The 13,987-nt window shown below is 35.9% G+C and overlaps 1 pseudogene across 1 annotated transcript in view; it reads left to right on the forward strand.

Moving 5' to 3' along the window:
- The window catches only part of LOC108704896, a 237,947-nt pseudogene that overhangs the window by 199,963 nt on the left and 23,997 nt on the right, over positions 1-13,987 (forward strand). The window lies entirely within an intron of this gene.

Here is a 13,987-nt window from a genome sequence, read left to right on the forward strand (position 1 = left end):
TCAATGGGGCAATTCAGATAGGCAAGAATGTTTGTTGTGAAAAGCAGTTTCAAATGAAAACACTAGTTTTTCACTTTTTGTTTTAAATGAATACCTTTTTATTCCTGAATTTTAAGTTAGGTTACACATGCTAGTTAGAGAGTTAGTGGCCAGTGCCTATTTATTGTTATTGAAAATAACAGTTACAGAAAAAGGGTAACACTTATGATCAAGTTGTTTGGTATAGAAAAGAGATTTAAGAATAAAATTGTGTATCGTAATGTCTTCCCCTTCCAAATCATCCCCCAAAGCATCAAATCTCTATCCCATCTCTCCTCTTTTTACTTTATCCATTTCCTCTATTGTAAATCACCCACACACTGTTGGATGCAGAAAAAAAAACTGTCAGTATTGTTCAGCGCTGAGTACTGTCACCTGTCTGATTCCTTACTAAAGATTAACATAAGTATACTGTTAATTTAAAATGGCTGGCAGTGTTTGACCAAGCTGTAATCCTCAGTACCACTCATAATTTCAGCCCACAACATATGAGCAGAACACTACATATTAAGTACAATTTTCAATATGTCTGCAGTAAGGGCAATCAACACAGTAAATCAGATTTTGGATTCCTGGCATGTGAGGTCTTGCGTGTTTCAGTCTGGTTAAAGTATTCCCAGAAGGGACAGGTACAAATCATACTAATGAGCTTTTCTATAAATTTTATGTTTCTCTCTCCTAGGGTCAGTGGAAAAAACTTGTCTGGCCACCTCTGTTCATTTAACATATTTTGCTTTTTAGTGCTATGCCTGGGCAATTATCCACACATTAATGCTTTCCTAATACACGAGGAGTTAATTTCTGTCCTAATAACATATTGCATGGTTTCTGTGGAGACTAGACTATTCCAAGACATGCATGAGATACAACAGTATTTCATTATTAACAATCTTTGAAGTGAAATTATATTTTTAAATGTGCTTGGTCTTTTTTTTCTTCATCAGAAACACACTTTGCTCACTTTCATGTCATTGGTTATACACTGTAACATATCGAAAAATATGCAATCACTTAAACAATCCTAACATGGACAAACAACGTAAATACAATACTTGTTTATTGTACTGGTGCTGTTATTATCCTTAGAAAAAAATTCACTGGCCAGTGGCGTAACTAGTTTTACTGGGCCCCATAGCAAATTCAATTTAGGGCCCCAAAATATTCATAAGTTGGCTTATTTTACCAAGATATATTAAAATTGCTAATTAATTAGGGTCTCATTGGGCCCCCTACACTCCTGGGCCCCCCTGCAACCGCAGGGTCTGCTTCCTCTATAGTTACACCCCTGTCACTGGCACTCAGGTAATGCTAGCAGGGTGAGACCCTTGCTTTAAATTTATTTAGTGCGGCATGCAACGTTTTGGGGACAACCCCTTTATCAAGCATGGTTATTATCCTTACCATTTTGAACACAAGAAAGTAGAAATGCCTGATTTGGCCAGCAAGATGGACACGATCTACAGTCCCAGTTTGATTAACCACTTTGTTTCCTGTTCAGAAGTATGGTTGGTTTAAATAGACAATGATCAGGCACAAAAAGATGCTGTGGGAAAGAATGTACAAATAAAGACTTTCTAAACCAGTTGTGTGTGTGTATATATATATATATATATATATATATATATATATATATATATATAATTTTTTTTTTTTTTTTTTTATAAAACTTGGGGTGTGTCATGTTGTTGTTGTTTAGCAGCCCAAGAAAAACAGTTTTGGATCATGTCAATTTCCTGCTCGTGAAAAGACATAAAAAAATCTTGGCAACACCCCTGCAGCAAAAATGGGATAAAATTAACTGCACATATAGGGACAAAACTGGTGTAAAGAATGGATTCCCATTGCCATGTTTAATATATTCATGTATCTCGCCTACATTGTAGTGTTTTGCTGCCCAGAGACAAAACCTCAAAATGGGGTGCCATTGCCTGCAGTGTAAATCGTGGCAAGCAAATTACTTTAAACACAGAATCATGTCATATTGCCTTCCAAAGGTATCATCTAGCGATTAAGCAATTTGAACAAGTTGTGGTCTGCATTTTACTTTGCAGGCAATTAAATGGTATTATGGATATTTTGATGCCATCAAATTAAAGCAGGCAGTAAAGACCCCATATGTCTGCTACAGTATAAGGGAATGTTTCAGTAAAGTGAATAGATCAGGACACTGCTGGGACTATGTATAAATTTACTACAGGTATATTTTATGTTATATTTTTCTTTTAATTCAGGCATTAAAGTAAATGTTGCATGGTTAATATCAACTCTCTATCTATATCTTGCTTATATTTATACATAAGACAAACTTCTTTTCATATACATTTGCATTTTCTACCCGGTCTCCTCTGAAAGTTAGCATTTGCAAACTTGACAGTTGCTCAGAGGAATTCCATACCTTTGGAAAAACAAGCTTAGCTGTGCTCTTCATTATTCTGCTGCAGGCCATGAGTCATATGCACGTGTTGCCACGTGTAGTTTTGCATATACTGTACACTGTCTGCTTCATCCCTGTCAAATTGCTGCAGAAGAAAATTATATAAATCTCCTCTGTCAACTGTATGTACCAATACGTTTCCTGCTGTACTCATACCTATCAGCCTAAAATATAGTTTGACTGAATGAGTTTTACAGGAGCACCATAGCACCTTAGATGAGGAAGATGAGCGTAACATGGAGGAAAGCCTTGGAGTAGCTTCAGCTTTGAACTCTACCACATAGACTAATACATCAGGTCCAAAGCTGTGACCTTTAATCTAATAAGGAATAATAGCTCCCAGCACAAACGCCAATAGCAGACAGTTGTTGCTCAGTGACATATAGAGCTGTGGGTTTGACAACCATGATACAGGTATATATAAAGAGTATGTCATTGTAAGGATATTTCAGGCTTAAAGTCTTTCTGGTATTAAGAATGCTCTTCATATTATTATCTTTTATTTATTTACTGCCCTGACATAAACCGTATAGCAAGGCTTCTATGATTTAGGGGGTTATTTATCAAGGTCCGAATTTATCTCAATATCGGCTGCTACAAACTCTACTAACTCAGGTTTATAACGCTTATTTATTGTTACATTTTCCCGAAAATTTGCTGGAAAAGCTCAGATTTTCACGATTTTTTCGTGAGTTTTCCCCAAAATCTCTGAATTTCACGCAGTTTTCACCCGAAAGCTCCGAAAACATAGTGAAATTGCCCGAAATCCTGACACAACCAAAAATCAATGGGACTGTTCCCATTGACGTTTATGCAACCTCGACAGATTTGAAATGCCGTGTTTTTATATAATATATGGTCTCTTTCATTACCTTTAACTGAACTTTGTTTAGGATATGCAAGTAAGGGCTCTTGCAAACCCATGTGTAAAATGATGCACTTAAAAATGTCTGCAAATCACTAGTGTGTTCTCACAATTTTGTGTGAGATGTTATGTGTTGAACCTGAGCTTGCAGTTTTACATGAGCATTATAGTTTAATGAATTAAGGCGGCATTATACCCTCTTTAACATTAGTTCAATGACCAGATTATTATACTTTTTTTATATTACTTTTATTAAAATTGGAAAGTCCAACAGTGAAAATAAAATAAGGCATGCAGTATGTTTGGGAAACATATCTGTAAATATTAGCCGGTAACTTCTAGTGCTTAGTTTTATAGACTGTGTTTGCGTGTCAAGGTCTTTGGTATAATAGTCCCAAGAACGTATCTAATGGGTTGCAGGTTTTCAGCTGGCAAAAGATGTAAAGAAAATGTTTTTTTTTCTGGGGAGAAAAAAATAAACACCCAAAATTTCTGAGGAGATAATAAGAGGTTGGACCCTGTAGATGTGACACTCTATCCCTTCAGACTGCTCTTTGTCAACAAAGGGAAATCCTTGCAAACTGCCTTTCATGTTTTTGACCAACTGAGCCAACTGCAAACTATATTTGAGGTTGTTCAGTTAAGATCCCAATATCCATTCAAGGCTAGCGGAATTATTCTCTGTCCACAGACGTGTTAATAAAGAAATGAAATCCTTTTCATTAATGTAATTACATAGTGATAGCTGATGGCTCGTAGAACAAAGTCTTCAGACACTGTTGCAATAATGGGAATGGTTGGAAAAGTGAAATCTGTGAAGCTTTGCAAAGGTGGGGCAAGTGCAGACCTGAGCATTTATTGAGGGAGTGGCAGTGGACGCATGGTCCTGTGATAAAGAACGCTTTTCTGCTGACTAGGAAAGGTTTTGCCTAGTAGGAGTAAAACTGGTGTGTGTGTGAATGAAAAGCTATTACAGGGTAGAACCAGGAGTGCTATCTAAAAGTAAATAAAAAATGATAATTTTTCTTGTGAATGTTCATGTAGCCCAGGGTAAACATAGTCAGGGATAAGACAGCTTTCTGGTGCTGTAATCTATGTCTAAACAAGCTGATCACATAGATACACATGTATACTTGATATCTATGAGTCTTTACTAACCTCAGGATATGACATCTGTCATGCTGATCAGCTCTTTTTAACTCAATGATACATTCTTCTTGTTCTGTGGTTGTATTTGCATTTGACATAATATTCATCCAAAATGTTACATTTATCAGGGTTTGTAACCTACAAAGGGTAAGTTATCTCAAACATATGTGTACGGGGTTGATTTATGTATTGAGACATGGTTCTGTGCAGTATAATATTATGGCACAACAGGAAATTTGGAATGTTTCAGTTGCCTGAGTTGGACATTCACTTGCAGGTCAGTCAATTAGTTGCTGTTATCTGACACATAAATCATCCAGCCTGGCTAAGGATTCCAAAAGCAATTGCAACTTTGGTGTATAATAACTGTATGCTATTATATACAGACTTCGCTGTGGTTGAAATCCATGTGCTGGAATAATAAGTAGTGAGGAAACCTTCTCCTTATTTCTCAATATTTCAACCCCAGCTGATGTCGTCTTGCTATGAACTGCGTTCTTTCCAGACTTTTCAACTTTAGATTCTGGCAAGAAAGAGAGAACTGCACAGATGTTTCTGTCCAGACAACAAAGAATTAAATAATATTTAAGAAAGTTGCATTAATCAAAAATTCTGTATTGTTGTCATCAAAACTGAAAACTTTCACTGGTTTATTAAAAAAGGAAAAAAGTAGTATTAGAAAAAAACCCAAAAGCAGTGATTTCATATGGATAACATTATGTGCACTAGTAACAGAACACAGAAGCTCCATTCTTTTTTGGTCAGTTGTTGTTTATGCTTTTCTTAAATATAAAGCTAGTTATAGTTACTAGTTACCATAGTTACTAGTTAGTGATTAACTAACTAGTAATTAAGGCTATGGGCACACAGGCTGTTAGCTCTGGCTGTTGTCAGCCTGAGTATTTATTTTTGCAGGCTTAGAGAAGCAGATCTGTTTAGTCCCACTGCTCCGTTGATTTGAAGCGATCAGCTGAAGCTGAGGTCAGTATTTGAGGCTGGCTGATCATATTCAAATCAATGGAGCAGGGGAACTAAACAGATCTGCTTCTCTCAGCCCATAGCCTAATAGCACTGTGTACACTGCAGATTAATTTGATTAAAGGAACAGTAACACCAATTTTTTAAAATATAGTGTATGGGGTGCTTCAGAAAGACTGCTATAGTGCATATAAATAAGCTGCTGTGTAGGCATGGGGCAGTCATTCAAAGCTGCAATAAGGACAGGTTACATAGCAGATAAATGCTAAACTGTAGAATACAGTGGTATTTTACAGAGCTTATCTGTTATCTGCTATGTAACCTGTGCCGTTAACCCTGTTACAAATTGAGTGGCTGTCCCCATAGCTACACAATAATTGATTTATATAAACTATAGTATTCTTTTTGAAGCAACAGGCACAATTTCTACCAGTGCAGGGCAACAGTACTTTTTATTTTAATTACTTTTAAATTTTGGTATTACTGTGCCTTTATTATCTGAAATGCAACACTGAGCCATTGCACTGTATTGCCACTAGTTATTGGACACAGTACTGACTCCTTATCCTAAACATGATGGTACTTTAAATTCCAGATTTACTGGACTGTAGGATACATTTGTATCTGCTTTAAAGAAAGCTTTAATATAATTATAAAGCCTTAATCATACTTTTAATAGTACTGTAATAAAAAAACACTATGGATTTGAAAAAATATCAAGCTTATTATCAAGTATTTATAAAGCACCAACATATTCCACAGCGATCAGAGATTAAGTACAAGTATGGGGCAAAGAAGGAACTGCTTTTTGTTCCATGTTTGGTCATGATAACATCACCAGGATAAAAACATAAAGATCACCATTTCTACTTGCCCATATAAGATTTGTACGGAGTGTGAAGGTTCCCCTTTCTCTAATTACCAGCAGGCTGTATATTTATTTGGCGGTGAGTCTGTTTATTTGTAGGAAAGGTTCTGGACTGTGATGAGATTAAAGTTATGATTGTCCTAGACCTAATCTAATTACTGTCTATATGTTTTCCTGTCTTCATCTATCATTTACCAGATTTCATTTTTATGAAATTAGGACATAAATTATCTTAGAATGTAAGACCATACCTGCCTGGGAATCCTGCAGTAGTTTTCTTATTTTTTTTTTTATATATTTTTTATTTTCAGTTTTCAAAACATAAACATGATGACAAACAAAATAAACAAAGGGAAATAAAAAAAATAAAAACAAAAACATAGTTCTTACAGCGTAACCACTGTTGATATATAATCATAACATATAGGGTATGTTTTTCACATTTACTTAATACAATTCATTATTTTCCGTTTTAGGCTTATCTCCTATTCTTAATTTTGTAAACCTGAACTAAAATCAACAAGTCACCTCTTGTTAGAAGGGATGCTGGCACTCTTGATAAAGCTGTTGAGATTGCCTGGGTGCAGAGCCAAAAAATTATCCAAAATTACTGCAAGTTTTTTTTTTTTTGTTTTAGGCGATTTTAGTATGCAGTAAACTACAAAGATCACATTCCCAGCTAGACCTAAAGGGGAAATTAAACTATTTTGAGTTTGACTTTTTTATATATATATATATATATATATCTATATATATATATATATATATATATATATATATATATATATATATAGATACTGTATATATCTATATATATAGATATAGATATATATCTATATATAGATATATATATATATAGATATAGATAGATATATATATATAGATATAGATAGATAGATAGATAGATATATAGATATAGATAGATAGATAGATATATAGATATATCTATCTATATCTATATATCTATATATATATCTATATATATATATATATATATATATATATATATATGGTAATTACTATACCGACAGTACCTAATTGCATGCAGGATGTGGATTCAATATGTGTCCCATTATAATCGGTGACATTTTATATGCCATTTCTTCAAAACCCTATGGAGTTCATCTACCATAATGGCCTAAGGCAGGGCAAGCTTTAACTATACTGAACTATAATGTTTATCTAGTCATCATTGAAGAAAAAAAAATCTCTTGGTTACAGCGATGGTATTTGTATATTCTCTAGTAAGCCATGTACCGGTATGTCTTTTGGGCCATATTCTGTACTTTGCAACTAAAGGCAATAGGCTAGTGGCAGGCAAAACTTTGTTTTGTTAAATGTTAGTCCCACAATAGGCACACAGAAAGGGAATGGGCCCTTAAGTGCTTGTTTCAAGTGCAGATCTGGGCAAACTCTGGCACATCCAAGTAACACCCATTCAGGTTATCCAGTATTTAGCGCATGCAAGTACTAACAAATGCTCTATTAATTCTCAGAGATGTGTCGTAGCCTGACTAAACCTGCAGAGTACACCTGGCTTCCCTTTATGCATTGTCAGCTGTTTGTTATATCACAAAGGTACAATTGTAGATGACACTTCAATACGTTTCAAACACCATGATGCATTTTTTTCCAGTCTGTAAATTCTTAAAGCAATTTAACATGTCACATATGCTGCAAGGAGGGGAAGAGCACCTTTCAACCGTCAAATGAGAATTATATAGACGTTTGTATTGTCTGTAATACACTGAGAATTTCCAGGAGCTGTTTAGCTCTGGGCTAATCTACCCATGGGTGGGTTTTAATAATATACAGTCAGATGAGCTCCCAGCCACATATGTCCGTCCCCTCTGATCACGCACCCCACTCCAGTACCCCTGTATGAAGCAGCTGATGTTTAAATATGCCTTTCATTTCATATGGATTAAATGAAGGGCAAAAATACAGAATTAGAAACATTCATCTTGTGAAAGCAGCTTGCCTTAACAACAAAGAATCGCATGGCTTAAATAAAAGGTACTGTCAGCTTCAGTCAACTTGATTTCCTCCAGAACCCTACCAACAGTCAAATGTGCTGAAATACAAGCATGCTTAACTAACCATGGAAACATTTCTTACAGTCAATTCTAGAACTATTCTGTTTAAACAGTGCATGGAAGTTTTGACTGGCAAATTAGTTCCTCAACTTAGCTATGAACTCTAAAACCCCACGCAATTTAGTGCAATCTAACACTGTTATCAGTCGTTCGGAAGTCTGAAATTGCTGGAATAAGTTGTACCCTGTCATTTAGAATAGCGAATAAATGAGTGACGGTGAGTGCACAGTGAGTTACCAATGAATTTTTTTTAAAAATGGAGTTGTCCCAGTGTGTCCCAGTGCAGTATTCACAGTGTCTCAGAGTGACTTATTTATGATAGGATAAAAGCAGCTCCTATTTGTCACATAGAGACTCTTCTGAAAAGTAAGGAGCGATACTGCATAGCTTAAAGTATATTATTAATGAGCATTGAGTTTACTTTGCCGAAGGGAGCAATTTTGCACAAATAGGTACCATGCATTCCTTTTATGTTTGAGTCATTTGTCTGCATGCCGGTCCTTACATGAACAGAACCGCTAATTCTCTGCTTTTATATGTATAAGACAAGATCGGCCATATTGCTTGCCTTAAGATGTACCCCACACACTGTGATGGAACTGCAATATTTGCCAGTTAGATAGGGCAGCTCCTGCTGATGTATGTGGGGATACTTAACTAAGGAATGTTACCTAGACAATAATCACACACAATTACCTATTCGTAGAACTTCACAATAGCCTTTTATTTTCTGATTTCTGTATTATTCATACCTTAGGGAAACATAAAATGATTTTGTATAGTACAACATAAGGTTTTTAGTTAGTTTTCTTCTGCTTAAAGCAGAAGTTCGAATGAAATGAAGAAAATTCCAAGTGCCAAAAACACTTTTTTTTTTTTTTTTTTGCAATACCAGTTACTTCATTTCCCCATTTTTTTTCTCTTTGTGTAAAGCAAAAGATTAAAAAAAAAGTGTGAGAATGCTTTGTCTAATTGCAGCCAGCGGAAAACAGCCCTCAAAGGCAAATCAGCCATGCACTGTGTTTTTATGACTTGGTCTCCTTTATTCTCCTCTTGGGTACAGACTCAAAGACGGGGAGCCCAATAAATCCTGTCTCCTGGAATAAGAAGGATGCTTTTCTATCTAGTAATGAGCGTCTGACAAGAGCTCATGTACAAGCAGCCCAGACTTTTTCATCTTCGCCATGGAGGCGGGGTATCAAAGTAACTTTGGAAAATCTTGTAAAAATTGTTTTCCCCAAAGTTCAATGTCTTTATGTTGAATTCAGTTTCAAAAAATTACTTCCAGTTTTTGTTTCTAATGTATAATAAAGAAATATATATTTTTTAAAAATATATCATTTAGACTGAATGTATGTGCAGCTCCTTATGCTAAGCACAATTCAGTCTGCACTGTATATGCTGCATTATTATATTAATGTCAAAACCATTAAAAGTGTGCATTTACTATAAATAAATATATTCTTTTTAGAAGAAAGAAAAGACTAATGTAAACATTTTCACATGTTTATTAAATGTACTCGAAAATTTAGGTTTGCGTGTAACACGTTACTGTGAGGGTGATACCATGTCTTTACATATTGTCAAGATGACTTCCTAGTAAAATTTGAAACATTAGAATTGGGTGCACCATTTCTCATAGATATTGCCAGGAAACACTAGTGTCTGCATTTTTGGGCAATAATTGCACTTTTTTGTTTTTTTACCATGACTAGGGTGAAAACCCCCTTGTGACCATAGGTTATTAATGCAAACCTGAAAAGCTCCTGTTATAAGAGAGGGGATAGCAGGAGACTTGAAATCAGGCAGCTGAAATGATTATATATCGTTAGAAAAATGGAATGTTCAGGATGTTCAGCAATTTCTGTTACCCCAGTTTGCAGCCAGGACAAAGTGACCCCATAATCACTATAATTGCATTGCATGAAAGAGAACTATAGTTTGTAGCATCCGCTGGGGGGGTTCCGGCATACATCATTTAGAGCAGCTGGGGGCTATGGCTTTATCACATTACAGAATACACTGCAGATTTGAGAGGGTTAACTCAATTGACTGCCCTGTTTCTTTTCGTTGAAACCAAGCCAGCATTTGCAAGCATGCATTACGTTTCTCTCAAACTCCCCCCCCGCCCGTCCATTTTTTTCCCTCTCAAACTAAAAGTATAAACAGTTCCTGCTATAGTAAGATAAATATAGCAGAGAACCCTTTTCTGGTAGAAGAAGTTCCCTAAGCATTTCTTAACCATTTTTGGGAAGAATCGATCTATCTAGACTATGAGAATGAGGGAGGCAGCGGCTGTAAATTGAAGTGACATCATATGTATTATTTCCATTGATCCACTTTTAGACTACAGGCAGGATAAAAGGAAATGGCATCAGGGAGGAAGTATGCCTCATTTAGGCACAGATCCCAGCATGATAATGGAGTAATAATAGAAAACACGCCACTATCAATCGCTCGCTGCATAAGTCCACAGCACATTTTCCCTTCAGAGAAGGCTTTCAATGCCTTCTTTCAAGTGCAGGCTGCACCAAATGGAATATTCAGCATACCAGCTGTGGTGTGATTTGTAGGATCACCACTCCCCGGGCGCAGTGCAAGTGGCACGGCTGGTGCTGTGGATGCTCAAGCGCAGGCTTATGTCACGTTTCATGCCTGTAAAACAAGGTCAGTAGTTAAACGTTTTCAATGGCATTTTTGTCCCTTGGAGCAAACTCCCCAGCCTGGCTTTAATTGTCCTGCTGTAACGTATGGATTGACAGATAGTGTCTGCGAGGTGCGGGTGGTCTTTGCTTCTTCTATGCCGCTCAGCAGATGGGCCATGCCCTTAAGTCACACAGAGATTTTGAAAGAAAGTGAAATCCTGCATGGAGTCTCTGTGCAAGACACAGGCTTCTGATGCCGGGATGGATCTGATCTGCAAGCCTTCACATTTCTATAACTTTCTATCACTTTCTCTTTTAGTCTCCCTGATCATTACTTTGGCATCGTTTTGTCCTTTACTTTATTAGATTCCCAGTTAACCTCTTCAGTACCTAGAAGTCCCCCCTAAGCCTTGTAGAGCTCCACTTCTTTATAGTTCTGCAGTGGCTTATGCATTGTCTTTTGTCCATTAAAAATGTCCAAATTGCATGCAAAAGATTTTTTATAAAATCTTAATAAAGAATTTAGGATATAACAACAGCTTTTGTAGGAAAGGGGACTTTCGAATAGAATCGTAAAGATTTGAATCGTAAATTTCTCTTGGCGTCTGTTTCACTTTGTCACATTCTCTTCCTTTTTCCTCTTCTCCTTCTCTCCCTAAACATTTACATTTCTTCTCCCGATGTCATCATGCTTTTCATTGGAGCAAATGAATATGGTTTGTAAAAAAATCACATTTGCTTTAGACAAGTTCATTCATATATTTCTGAGTTGGTATTACTCATGTTATTTCTATAAAATGGAGAGTTTTCTGTTGCCTTGCATGAATAATGCAGTTTAAAAAAACAAACAAACTGAAAACTAATTTATAATCAGCATAAATATTTAAAAAATCATTTTGTCTCTGGCCACTAGAAATACAGAAATATTAAGTTTGATAGATAGTAGTATGGGGCGAGTCAAGCACTGCTAATGTTTTTTTTTGTTCGAATCACTTAGCCTTATCCCACCCAGGCTGTTTCTAACATAAGATAGTTTTTTGTTTATTTGCTCCATAAAAAGAAGGTGCGTGTGACCTTCCATGCAACCCTGGCGAAAATGTGTTGTGAGTGTTCATTAATGAGGCAGAATGTGTTTGCATACACAGGTGCTTTCAGGAATTTACTTTTCAGCTGAATAAAATAAGCAAAATTGGTTTAAAGAGAGAAACTATAATCCTCCCGTGAGAAGTACAGGTCAGGCAGGAGAATGTTAAACAGTAGGTTCATTAATTTAAAAAATGTATTTGCTGTATCCTCAGACAGTCACGCTTTGTTTGGATGGGATGGGTGGCTCATTATTATTACTGCAATTTGTTTATCTAACTGCTTGAATTTTCCCATTCCACAGCAGTAGGAAATTCCATATAGAAGAGAGGTTCCTGCCTCCAAGAGCTTATCATCTAGTGTGGCCTGAAAGTGAGGTCCAAATGCTGTTAAACTACAGCCGCCCTTATCTCCTTAACAGTATTCTGATTCCTGTCTCTCTCTGTCCTAGATGTGAATTGAGGACAGAGAGTGGGCTACCATGACTCACGCCTGCACCCCTCTCATGACATTCTGTGACATTTGTATGTAACGGTTTTGAACCGCTGAGTCATTTTTGGCCTCATTAGAAATGGATTAGAATAATACTCCTCAGTATGATACAACACTATGTGGGATGCTATCAGCTGTTCTTTTTGAAGGTTATTATTTTTACATGTGAAACTCTAATTACATCTGTTCTTTAGAAGGTATTATATAGGGGTTCTCATCATTTATTTATCTAGTACAAACAGGTCTTACAGTTATTTAACAAACAAGGGTTACAGAATAAAGAATAAGATCAAATCTTACGGGCTTGAATATTTGTTGTGCAGTGCTAGCATTTTCCAGAACCACTTACACCTGAAATTCAGTTTTACTGTGTAAATAGATGTACGGAGTGGAGTTCTTGGATGCAGACTTTTTCACTCTCACAATTCATAACATTTTGGAGTAAGGTGACTGCACTGTTGACATCTGCTAAAAGCCATATTGAGTCAGAATAGCAAGAAGCAGTGAACAGATATTAGTGTACCAATGAAAATCATTTTAAAATGGAATGAATTTCACAGCCACATCCAAGGAAAACTGCAATATTGCCCAATTGCGTGTGCCCTAGAATAAGAAAAAGCAAATGTACAACGTTATCAGTTTACATTTAAAACCCTCTACTTTACAGATTGTAAACATGTTAAGCACATGGGCAGATGATATTAGGGACAGCCGTACTATTTTACAGAATGTGGACCTTTCTATTTTCACTACTGGGACTCGGGCCCCACCCTGAAGCATAATGAGCATGTTCGTCACTTGAATTCCTTAAATAAGTGGCATTGAATTCCACACTGTGTCTGGGCGACTTGTTTTGACCACACAGATAGCTCTAACTCTTTCTTTTTAAAAAATAACATTTTAGGAACCAACTTAAAATATTTATTTTTAATTAAATGAACAAAATGTTGTTACAATTTGATCAAATAAAAAATATAATCTTTGTTACTCTACTTTTTTTTTAACAAAAATCCAGCGTTTCCTCTGAATATTTGTTTCCTTTTGATTGTTGCTTTGCTTTCCTTTTATTAGGAAAATGTTAATTCAATTTGCCAGTAAAGGTCCCTGTAAATAGGCTATACAGAAATTTGCTGAATTAAGATAAAACTATTCCTTATACCAATAGATTGTTTCTGCAAATAAAAATAAAAAAACATTTTATTTTTTGTGGTATTAAACATTTGTCAACCGTCCTGGCCAGTAACTGCTAAGTATATGATATACACAAGATATGACTTTATTATGGTTGAACCTTCCAGTAACCAAAATCCATTTCTTTTGGCAGATGCAGCTGATTTT

The sequence above is a fragment of the Xenopus laevis genome, chromosome 1S (genome assembly GCF_017654675.1).
Source record: "Xenopus laevis strain J_2021 chromosome 1S, Xenopus_laevis_v10.1, whole genome shotgun sequence".
Lineage (NCBI taxonomy): Eukaryota > Metazoa > Chordata > Amphibia > Anura > Pipidae > Xenopus > Xenopus laevis.